Consider the following 12,419-nt stretch of genomic DNA (forward strand, 5'->3'; position numbering starts at 1 on the left):
AGCCTGCTGTCAACACCACATTGCTGATGCCTGCCATAGGGAGAGGTCAAACTCCTGAGGGAACAATTTGCATACTAGGCTTTTATCATATAGGATATACTCTATCCTATATGACAGGATATGACAGGTTATACTGCTATAACAGACAACAAGCATAAGTGAAACAATCTTACTTCTCACTTACTCTACATGTCCATCATGAGTAGTCTGGGAACTCTGCTCTGTGTCACCTTCTCTCTGGAACTTGGCTGATGAAACAACTACTGATTAGATTATTGCCAGTTGGCATGGCAAAAGGAATAAAAGTCCCAAGTTCTTACAGCAGCATTTAAATACACATAACTCATTGCCCAGAACTAGTTACATGGCCTAACCAAAGAAATAAATTAACCATCAACTGCAATTATATTATGTACCTGGAAAATGTAGAACTGGAAATATTTTGCAAATAATACAACTGACTACCAGAAAACCTCATTGTAAGATACATGTGGAATTATTAAAAATCACAACTTACAACTGGGGAAAGAATTTACGGAGGGGTGAGAAGTTAATGTTTAATTTGTATTTTGTATAGTTACATATCTTTGACATTTTGCAAATATTTTATTGTGTCACGAAATGTTTTTAGAAGTGTGTATAAAATTTAAAGTAGGTTTTAATATAATGAAACATTCTGTAGCTCTCGAAATGTTTAGGAAGTATTTTTATAATACAAAAAAGTTTTTATGCTGTGATGTTAAGTGGGAAAGGTAAGATGAAAAATTTTGTATAGTATCATTTCTATTGTCTAAAGAAATGTTTAGAGAAAGAACATTCAGCAGAAATGTGCCAACATAGTATAATACTTTATTTGGGTATACATATCTATCAACAATTGAATCTAAAGAACAAAATAAATGAACAAGCAGAATAGGAACAGAGAACATTTTGATGGTTGCTGTTGGAGGTGAGTTGGGGGGATAGGTGATAAAGGTGAAGGGATTAAAAAGTACAAATTGGTGAGTAAGAATGGTCACAGTGATGGAAAGTACAACATAGGGATATAGTCAATAATACTGGAATAGCTATGTATGGTGTCAGATACAATCACTGGGTTACACACCTGAAACTAATATAATATTGTTTATTGTTGCCACATCTCCTGGTCTTGGGAGATTGGCCTTATGCAGTAGGTATTCTGTAGGGTTCAATGGCACAGCATTCCTGATAACCCAAGCTGGACATACCAGGTGTGTTCCCCAAATGAGTTGTATACACTCTTCTGTTTTAGTTGAGCCTTGATTGGTGTTGGCATATCAATAAAGGTGTATCCCTAGGCCATTTGGCTGCAAGAACTGGCTTTGACAGTTGTGGAGTATCAGCTGTGCAGGAGCCCACTCCACAGAGCAAGACTTGCTTCAGCGGGGCTCTGGTGCCTGCTGAGTCCACCCCTTGAGTGTGTTGCTTGTGGAGGTGGTTGGGTGGCTCTTCGATGTGGTCTGAAGCTTTCCACTGGGTGCCTTATCCTCCCGGGAGGTTCAGGCCACCACCTGTGTTCTACCTAGGCCATCTGGCAGTCACAAAGTGATCTTCATGGCTGCAACTTGTGCTGGGTTTGGAGATGCCTAGGAGAGGCCAAGGCAGGCTGCCACTAGCGCCAAGCATGGGGCCAGTTAGAGGTATGGGGCACACCAAGGCCAGATGCTGCTTGTTTTAGTGATTTTAAAAAAAAAGTCTGAAACATTCATATGGAAGAGCCACTGGAGACAGCTTGTGTGGGCCCCAAAATTGGGTGGTGCAGGGTCTCAAGGGATTAGTAGAAATTGGTGAACTTTGTTAGCCAAGTTCATGGAAACTCAGATATGGCAGCCACCTGCCAGTTCTGTGGGAGAAGGACTTGACAAGTGAACAATGGCCCCTGCCAACACTTCTGTCTTAGAGAAAGCTACTCCTCCAGCTCTTACCCTGATGCCAGACACTTCAGTTCCTCCCCACATGTCCCTAGTGCCTTTTGAGTGCTGTCCTAGCTCTGGAGCTCAGAGATAGTAAGTCCAACTAAGTCCATGCATGGGTCCTTTAAGAGGTACTGCCTGGGACTCCAGCAGCCATCTGTTTCACTCAGCCACAATCCACGCTGGTTTTTACAGCCAGAAGCTATGGGGACTTCCCTTCATGGCACTGAAACCTTAGGCTGAGGGGTTTGGGGGCTGGTGTTGGGCTTGGACCTTCTCACCCATCAGGGGGTATTTCTGCAGCAGAGATATCCCTCCTGGTTTTTATCTGCTACCTGTGGGTTTAGGACCCATTGCACATCTCTTCCCTTCCTGCTGACTGATTTCAGAATGTTTTGAATGATGGTTGTCTGTAGTTTAGTTGTAATTTTTATTTTCTAAGAGGATGCAAGTATCCCATTTGCCTACCCTGCCCTCTTGACCAGAAATCATTTTAACTCTCAGAACATAAATAGACAAATATGCCCATAACCACAACTTTTCAGAACAAAATAGGCCATAAGAAATGGACATGTCCTTTCTCAGAAAGCCTTGAGTTTTATAAGCCCTTGTAAATAGAGATGGGATGATAGAACAAAGAGTCCCTCTTTAGAGTTGTTCTTTTGATATAAAATAGGGGGGAAACTGCTTGTATAAGGCCTATTTTCAATGGTTAATCTGAAGTAAGATTTCTACAGAAGTTCAAATAACAAAAAGAAATGAATTTTCCATTTTACCAAAGTAGGTCATTATTTTCAGCAGGTCTTGACACTCAGAAACAATGTTCATATCCTTCCATATTTTCTATATGTAGTCCTATCTGAGTTTCACATTATGTTCAATCAGGGAATTTTAAAGCTGTAAAGGCTCCTGGAAATAACACACCGGCTGAGATGGAAGCTCAAAGAGACAGGAAATAAGAATGGCTAGCATTTTTCGGGCACTAGGTCTTTTGTAAAGTGCCCATTCAACAGGGATCATCAACCTTGAAGCTGTTAACATTTAAGGCCATGCAATTCTCTGTCGTGGGGCTGTCCTGGGTATGGTAAGAGGTAGCACCCCCTCTCAATTATGACCAGGGATGTTTCCAGACATTACCAAACAATCCCTCATGCCAAAGAGAGGGTGATGTCCATTCACACAGTTGGGAATCTTCCTCCTGGTCACAGCATTAATAAGTGACAGATCCATAACTCCATGTGATAATTATGTTAACTGCCAATGAGTAAACATTTATCTGTAATGTCAGGCATTGTGCTAAGCTCCTGATTGGCATGTCCTCACAAAATGTAATATCAACTATAATAAGTGAATGCGCTCATTATTCCCGGTTTCTGTGGGAACAAACTGAGCCTTCGCAAGGTTATATATGTTGTCACATTGCCAAAAATAGGCAAACCTGAATTGGAAAAAAGCTCTGTTTTACTTCAGGGTTTACGTTCTTCCCATTAAGCCTGGGGGTTTATTATGTCGTGCACGTTGCCAAGGGAAGGTGGGAGAGTTGCAGAAATATGCTTTGCTCGTACCATTAGAGGAGATGCCTGCTGCCATTGAGTTCATTGGTCATTCCTTTGTTCATCCATTGCATATGCCCAAACACTGGGGTGGCAGTATAGCGTAGTCTGAAGACCATGGTCTCAAATCTTGCTCCACAGATTACTAGCTGTGTGGCCTTGGGTACATTGCTTAAATTCTCTGAGTCTCAAGCCTCGTTTTCCTTGTCTGTAAAATTGGGATAAGTGACTACTTTTTAGGATTGTTATGAAGAAAGACAGAATGCATGGAAAATGCGGAGCTTAAGTGTTAGATAAAACGTATCAACAAATGTTGTGACTGTTGTCACTTCCAGAAGAAATTGAGCTGATTAGGTTCTGAATGCACAGAGTTGAATAATATAAAAACAGCCAATGAAAAATTGTCATGCAAGAGAAATGCAATTAAAATGCCAAAGCAATCTCAGAGCAGTCTAATATGATAGCATTTACCTGCTGTTCTATAAGTTAGCTTTCGAGAAAAGAAAAGAAAAAAAAAATAGCCCACATTAGCCCATGTTTGTCATTAAAATGTTTTTTAAAATGACTCTGTGTGGGCAAATGCAATGAGATATCATTACAACACAATTGTACGCTACAAAACCTAAGGCACATCTACAATTTTCCACATTTCTTATCATTTTGCCTGTGTCTGCTTTGAGGATTTGGGGGCGAGAAAAGAAAACAACTTCTGTTGCTAGGAACATTTCAATAAGTGAAGATATTTCTCTGCCTACAAAGATGCCCCCATGAACCAGTTCTTCTGTTCTCCCCAAAACCAAATTACACACAGATGTATGGCTAAGTCCGAAGATGTTTATTAAAGCAAGTTATTACAATTCTGAATTCAGTTACAGATTCAAGATTTCAAATTTATTCCAAATAAATTCTTTCTCCCCGGGAAGTTTTGCTCTATCTGCTTTGAATCCAATCATTTGCCCAATTTGTATTTATCCTTATGCAAATTGGTCTGAAAACCATATGAGAAGGCTTAAGTGCAGTATCAAAGGGTCAGGATTTAGCAAGGATTTGGAAGTCTTGTGTTCATTAGCCTTACTTTCTAAAGTTACCCCTAAGTAACGTTCACAGAACTAGTTAATTCTCCCACTCTGGACGGATTTTTCAGCTTCCCACTTGGGAGATTAAATCTAAAAGGATAATACATTTGAGAAAACACTAGAATCCATATAAGAAAAACCAGATTAATCTGCCTGAGAAATAATCAGGTTAATTTGTCTGAGAAGACAGAAGAGCATAGTGGTTAACTGTGAGGAACATTGGCATTTGAAAGAATTGCTTCAAATCTTAGTGCTGCTACTTAATCCCTGTGGCAGGCTGCAGGTCCTCCAAGGATTCCACACCTCCTGATATTTGTGCCCTGATGTAACCCTCTCTGTTGAGTGTGGGCTGGCCTGGTGACTTGCTTCTAACCAACAGAGTCTGGCAAAGGTGATGGGAGGCCACCTCAGTGATGAGGTTATGTAAGATGTGACTTCTGTCTTGCTCAAATATTCTCTCCCCCTGGCATGATGGAATACGTTTCCATGTTGTGAGCTGCCATGCTGGAAAGGGCACATGCCAAGGAACTGAGTCCCACCAAACCAAGTGTATTTCTAGTATCACATGATTTCATTCATCAAGGGGAAATATTGAACAACATAAACTGATGAACAAAATCAGACCCAGAGACAGGGAAGCATTGATCAGACTGTCAAACCTCAGAGGAAAGGTAAGGGAGGGTGAGGGGAAAGGGGGGAAAATTAACCAAAGGCCTTGTATGCATGCATATGAGCCTAACCAGTGGTCACGGACAACAGGGGAGTGGGGGCATATGTGGGGAGGGGTTTGGGATGGGAATGGGGGTTTTGGGATGAGGACAATTATGTGATACCATAATCAATAAAGAAATTTTAAAAAAGAAAAAGAAAAGAAAAGAAAAGAAAAGAAAAAAGAAAAGAAAATTGACCATGTGAGTGTTCCCCATTCATGTCTTCAGGTGAGACCCCAGCCCTGGCTGCTGCCTTCTTCACAACCTGTGAGAGCCCATGAGCTAAGCTCTACCTATACTCCAGACTCATAGGCACTGTGCAATACTGAATACTTGTTGTTTTGAGCTGCTAAGTGTGGGGTAATTTGTTATGTATCAACAGATAACTAACACTGGGGCTATGCCACCTTGGGCAAGCCACTAAGCCTCTCTGAACTCAAGTTCCACATCTGTATAAGTGGGATTGCAATGCCCACCTCTCAGGATTCGATAAGTAAATGCTTGGCATTGTGGCTGGCATCTGGTATGCTTACTTTTATTTTATTCATAACGTCTGTACTCACAACGTACACCCATCTCAGAAGTTAATGAATGCAATGATTTAAATATATAAGCCAGTGTTTTTGAGAAATCACATTTCAGGACATTCTGTTACAGTTGACAAGAGAGAAAGCCAAGTTCAGGTTTCTGCCTCCTAATTTCTAGGCAGTGAGGGTTGGGGGAGTCCTTTGTTCATCTATATGCTGGAGAAGACTCCAGAGAGAGGCACCTGGATACAGAAGTCCCACAGAAGAATCTGTTAGGAAGAGGCGCGCACATGTACTTGATGAGAGTGAATGGGTCTGTCCACGGCTTAGCAGCTAGTTTGGCAAGTGTGTGTGTGTGTGGGGGGGGGGGTTTACAGGGGCATCTCATACACTGTTGGTGGGAATAAAGGGCACTCTGGCAAACAATAGCAGCATTTACATATTTACATGTATATACTCATCAGCCTAATGACCTCATTTCTGGGAAGCTATCCTGAAGAAATGATCTGAAAAGCATACCAATGTGTCTAAGCTATCCATTGCACTATTGCTTATAAATACTAAGTTGAATCACATGACCATATGAAATTGCCAATATTTGACTCTTTTTTTTCTTTTCTTTCTTTCTTTTTTTTGGGGGGAGAGCACGAACGCAGTCCCCCCACTACCCCAAATTATGCAGTCGATTTTCCCACATTTGGGGAAGTCACAGGGGTCAGCACATCTGGAGTGCAATGGGAAAACCACCTTTGTGATCATGGTACGTCCCCTGCCAGGGAAGTATGACTCTTTTTGATCTATGAAGAAGAGAATGTGAAACAACTCCAGAACCCAAATGGAATGTGGGACAGTGGAATTTTACACACACACACACACACACACACACACACACACACATTCCTGAAGGCATTTAAAAGTTGGGACATATATGGCAAACTGTTTACTGTAGTAATGTATTGGAAAGATAAAAAATACTACAAAAAAACCTATCATTTTTTCTTAACTACTTTAACATTTCACAAAGACGTTGCTTTTTTTTTAGGTAATTGGACTTTCCTGGAAAATTAAAGAAGCCCCTTCCATGCCACACAGCCTACTATTTCCGTTTGTTGTTATAACAAATTGCCACAAGCTTAATGGCTGAAGACAACACAAATTCTAGTTCTGGAGCTCAGGAATCCAATAGTATTCCCCAGTGAAGGTGTCGGCAGAGCTGCGCGCCTTCTGGAGGCTGGAGGGGAGACCCTGTATTCTTGCCTTTTACATCTTCTTGGAGTCAGCTGGCTCCTTGCTTCACATCTCCTTCCACATCTTCAAAGCCAGCCCTTTCTGGGTCTCTAACTTCTACTTCTGTTGTCACATTGCCTCTCTCCCTGCTCCCACAGTCACCTTCTCTTTCTCCACTTCCACCTTAGGAGCACCTGTGTGGTTACATGGGGCCCACCCACATCATCTAGGACAATTTCCCCACTTTAAAATCCTTAATTCATTCACATCTTCCAAGCCTGTTTCCTGTTTCCTATGGAAGGTGACACATTCACTGGTTCTGGGATTAGTTCACATCTGTGTAGGGGACACATACCCCAACATCAAATTACGTCCAATGACATAGAATGTTATTCCCGTCTCTGTTTCCTTTCAGTTACACTGAGGACATCCAGGGGAAGGCTTTGGCACCTTTCTAACACCTGCTACTCTTCTCTCTTTACCCGACAGCAGCCCCGGGGTTCAGAGCTTTTAGCAAACAACGTATCTACCTGGATTCCAATAATGCTTTCCCTATATTTGTTTTTTAGTTACCTTCTATTATGAGTTGATATGAGTTTTCCATTTTCAATATTGACTATAAAGTTACTTCTATATTTAAGATTAAAAAGGCACTTGGTTTTTAAAAATATGTTAAATGAGTAAGTAGTTAAGAAAAGATGCAAATATGAGAAGAACTGTTAAAGGCTCTTTCCCAATAACTGGAGCTTGAGAAACGCTAGTCTAGTGAAAGGAACTCTCTTATCAGAGACTCAGAGCCACGTCTTGCTCCCCTGGGCAGCCTTGCCAAGTCCCATTGTGAGTCTGCTTCCTACTTCCTAGAAAATGTGCTCCATCTACACCCCTGGTGTTTCTCAGGGGGTTAACTACCACCTCTACTCATGTTATCCCCACTTGTGTATCCCTAACTCTGACTTCTCACTGACTTGTATTCCCAATTGAATAAGAAGCTAAAAATGTAGATTTACTGAACTAAGGAGGAATTTAGAGAGCCTGTGCCCAAGGAGTCTCATATCCAGTTGCCCAGGGGAGACCGGGAAGGTAATTTACTTGTGAAGCAGGCTGTATAGATGACAAACAGCAACTGGTATGCGGCCTCTGTGTCAGGACGACTTGCAGGCATGGTAGAGGTTGTGGGGACCACGCGTCCATGTCCCGTTCAAAGGGGGCAGCGGATGGACGCTCAGTATTCACCAACTGCTGGAGGCAGAAATCTGGGCTTTTCTGTAAAATCTCACAATTTTGAAATGTTGGTAGCTAATTAAAATGTAAAACCCTTGTAGAATAAACAAACGACATCTGCCACCAGTTTCCCTACTTTTGGTTTAGGGCAATGCCCTCAATTTTAAAAGACCAGGGACTGGGCCCAGAAAGGGTACATGATGGATTCATTGTTAACATTTAGCTCGGTTCCAACCAGAAGCCAGTTTTTCTCACTCCAAATTTCTTCAGATTATCCTTGTTTAAACTAACTCGTTCTCTTTTCTTTTTCTTCCTCAAACTGGCTCTCCCTTTCAGCTAATCTGTTTCTGAGAGGGGACGCAATTTTTCTTCTATTTTTTTCAGGTTAGAAGCCCAAGCCTTCAATGCCTATCTCGGTCCTCTCATAGTACCGCTGCCTGCATTTTTTCTTTACCATTCTGACTGCTAAAACCTACGTAGCCAGTTCAGGTGTCTGTTGCTCACTTCGTGTTCAATCCTTCCCAATCAGAACGATGGTCTGTCTAAAATCAATTTCTCTGCTTGGCATTCAAGATTCTTCCATCTGGCCCCACCTAACCAGTCTTATTTCCTATTCAGACCCCTAATGTGTTTCTTCCCTTCCCCTTCCTTTGTCTGCCCATACAGTTTGTTACCCGCAATCACCTCTAGGGGGAGCTCCAAACCCTCCTCCCTTACCTCTAGTTGACTATTGACCAAAGACAATTGAGCCACGTTAAGGGGTGAAGCTTTTACACAAAATTATTGTAGAAGTAAATTCTGATTCTTCCTCTTCTTGAAAGCATTCTAGCCAGATTTAGCTATTATTAATACTAAGAAGAATGACAAACATAACAGCTAACATTTTTGAGAGCTGATCATGTACGTGCAAGTCAAGGTGTTTTCCCTACAGTTTCTCATTTACTTCTCTCCACAATTCTATGGAATATTCTGTTTTGAAGACGAGAACACTGCATCTCAGAAGCTTGGGGACTGGCCTGAGGTCATATGCTAATAAGTGATGGAGCTGAGATGCTATTGATACTTAGGTCTGTCTCCTCCAGAGCCAAGTTCTCAATCCACATGGGATGCTTTCCTATAGCCCCAGTGTAATTTCTGTTGGTGGGGGTCATGCCTAATTGCTTTGTATCTTTCTTTTCTTTTTTGTTGTTTGTTTTTTTAATAGTTTATTGATTGGTAGAAAGAGAGGAAGGGAAAAGAGAGAAACATCAATGTGAGAACAAAGCATCGATCGATGGACTGCCTCCTGCATGCCTCCTCCCATGGATGGAGCCTGCAACCTGGCATGTGCCCTGACGGGGTATCAAATCAGCAACATTTCAGTGCTCGGGATGACACCCAACCAACTGAGCCATACAAGCCAGAGCGCTTGGTATGTTTTATACTGCCTCAGTTTTCTCATCTCTCAAATGGCAACAATGCAAATCTGTATTCATTTACTAGGACTGCCATAACAAACTACCCCACAATGAGTGGCCTAAAACAACAAAAATAGACTCTCCGCTCTGGAGGTCAGAAGTCCAAACCCGAGGTGTCGGCAGGCCCGGGATAAAAAGAGGATGATTGATCTAACCCGCAGCCAGGGTTGAGAACCACTCATTGAGATTAATGTGGTCAGAGTCCCAAGAGATGAAACCCAGACTCATATGTTGAGTGCCTTTGGATGTGGCCCTATTTCTCCGGAACATTAGCTCAGTCAAAAGCCAGGCTAGTGCTTTGGGAAGATCAAAACCAGTAAAACTTGTCAGATCCAGACGTATGTGTAGTCATTCCTTCTTGTGGGAAACAAAGCATCATTCCCATGTCAGGTTTTCCTTTCAACCTAACAGTGCCCAATGTGATGAAAATGGAAAAATAAAACAAAGCAAAGGGAGGGCTGAGTGTTCCTATCGTGTTTCCCAGTGAAATCAAAGGTTTTCATTTTGATCCTGAGCTCCAATGGCAGAAATGTTATCCAGACAGGGCCGGGAATCAGCTGCAGCCACTTTGCATGGACACATGACAAATAAAAGCAAAGCAGAATTCAAGAGGCAGGCGTTGAAATATGCAGAAATTTGTTATTGTTTTCATCATTCATTGGGAGCTGACTTAATAATACTGGGGCATGTGGAGAAACTGAACAAAAATTGAAATCTGCCCTTAAGACTCTCAACAATAGCTTGCCCGGTGTGGCTCAGTGGTTGAGCATCCACCCATGAACCAGGAGGTCACGGTTCCATTCCCTGTCAGGGCACATGTCCAGGTTTCAGGATGGATGCTGGTACACGGCGTGCAGGAAGCAGCAGATCAACGATTCTCTCTCACCATTGATGTTTCTATCACTCTCCCCTCTCTCTTCCTCTCTCTGAAATAAATAAAAAAATTTTTTAAAGACTCTCAACATTAGTAAGTTTAATTGAGAAACAAATTCAATTGAATTCAACATGTATTGATTGAGGGCTTCCTATGTATGAGATCCTATTCTAGACACCCAGCATAATCCAGTGGAGATATACATACAGATATCTATATCTGTCTATTTATCTATCTATGTCTTGGGAAACTTACATCTCTTAAACTGTACACTAAATATACAATTGGATTGAGATGATCGGAGCTTTAAAGAAAACACTTATTCTTGTTGAGAGGGGGGGGGGGGGAATGATTTTTCACAACCCAAACTGAGTAACTGAAATATTTAAATGCTTCAGAAGGCTGAGTTCACTACTCAGATGAAGGAAATGAAATTAGAAAGTCAAAGGAAGCCCCTTACGAAGGGTATTAAGCAATGTAGGAGAGTGAGACAAGAAAATAGCCGGGACTGGTTTGGCTCAATGGATAGAGCGTCGGCTTGGGGACTGAAGGGTCCCGGGTTCGATTCCGGTCAAGGGCATGTACCTTGGTTGCGGGCATATCCCCAGTGGGGGGTGTGCAAGAGGCAGCTGATCGATGACTCTCTCTCATCGATGTTTCTAACTCTCTATCTCTCTCCCTTCCTCTCTGTACAAAATCAATAAAATATATTTAAAAAAAAGAAAATAAATGGGTGAACGAAAACCTAAGGAGGAAATTAAATTTAAATTTCTGAATGAAAAAGAATGGGAATTATTAGTAGAGTCTGTATCAAAGGCCAAGAATTTTATTATAGCAGCGAGGGATCCTTTTGCTTGTCCATGGTTCTCATGCCAATCACGTGCCATTGGACAGAAGGAGCGGGCAGGTTCATGAGTTACAAACTGCTCATGTGGTTGTGTCAGAATACCATCCTTCCCTGCAGAATGATGATACCAACCTGAACGATGAGCCCAGCTCTGGAACTCTGTCACCTCCAATGAGGACCCGATAGTCTGTAATGGTCAAGGTTCTCCAAAGGAACAGAAACAATAGGATGTGTAAATATACGGAAAGAGATTTATTTTTAAAGAATTGGCTCATGACAATTATGGAAGCTGGCATGTCCAAAATGTTCAAGGTGGGCAAGCAGGCTGGAGACCCAGGAAGAGCCAATGCAATGCTGCATTTCAAGTCCAAAGGCCATCTGCTGGCTGAATTCCCTCTTGCTGGGGGAAGGTCATTCCTTCGTTCTGTTCAGACCTTCAGCTGACTGGATGAGGCCCACCACATTATGGAGGGCAATCTGCTTCACTGACAATCTGCTGATTTAAACATAAATCTCATCCAAAGAACATATTCACAGAAACATCCAGAATAATGTGTAACCAAACACCCGGATGCCAGGGCCCAGCCAGGTCGATGTGTAAAATTAACCATCACACAATCTAACCAGGAACGACTATGCTCATTAGAGTGAAGCCCAAACAGTTTACCCCTAAATGAGGCCTCGGGCTCTTAGGCCCGGCCTATTGGCTCACATCCCTAAGACAAACCTGGCTCATAATCCTAACAACCTTTGCCATCTAGTTTCACAAATCTGGGCAGATGATAAATGAGGGAAGGAGATAGAGAGCGAGTACTTGCTAGAGGCAGATGCCAGAAACAGTGAGAAGAAACAGCTCACAGCCTGCCGGTGAGGAGGAGACAGAGATCTATAAAAAGTAGACAGAACTGTAAACGCTCAGCTGCTAGGGCCTTTGAATGTTGAGACAAATTGTTCGGCTCGCTTCCTGGAGAGAGGCTATAATACAGCCCAGTA

The 12,419-nt window shown here is 42.2% G+C and overlaps 1 pseudogene; it reads right to left on the reverse strand.

Annotated features, from left to right (window-relative positions):
• Positions 1-6,435: 6,435 nt before the first annotated feature.
• On the reverse strand, positions 6,436-6,584 carry LOC118704044 (annotated as a pseudogene).
• Positions 6,585-12,419: the final 5,835 nt, after the last annotated feature.

The sequence above is a fragment of the Pipistrellus kuhlii genome, unplaced genomic scaffold (assembly GCF_014108245.1).
Source record: "Pipistrellus kuhlii isolate mPipKuh1 unplaced genomic scaffold, mPipKuh1.p scaffold_m20_p_4, whole genome shotgun sequence".
Classification (NCBI taxonomy): Eukaryota; Metazoa; Chordata; class Mammalia; order Chiroptera; family Vespertilionidae; genus Pipistrellus; species Pipistrellus kuhlii.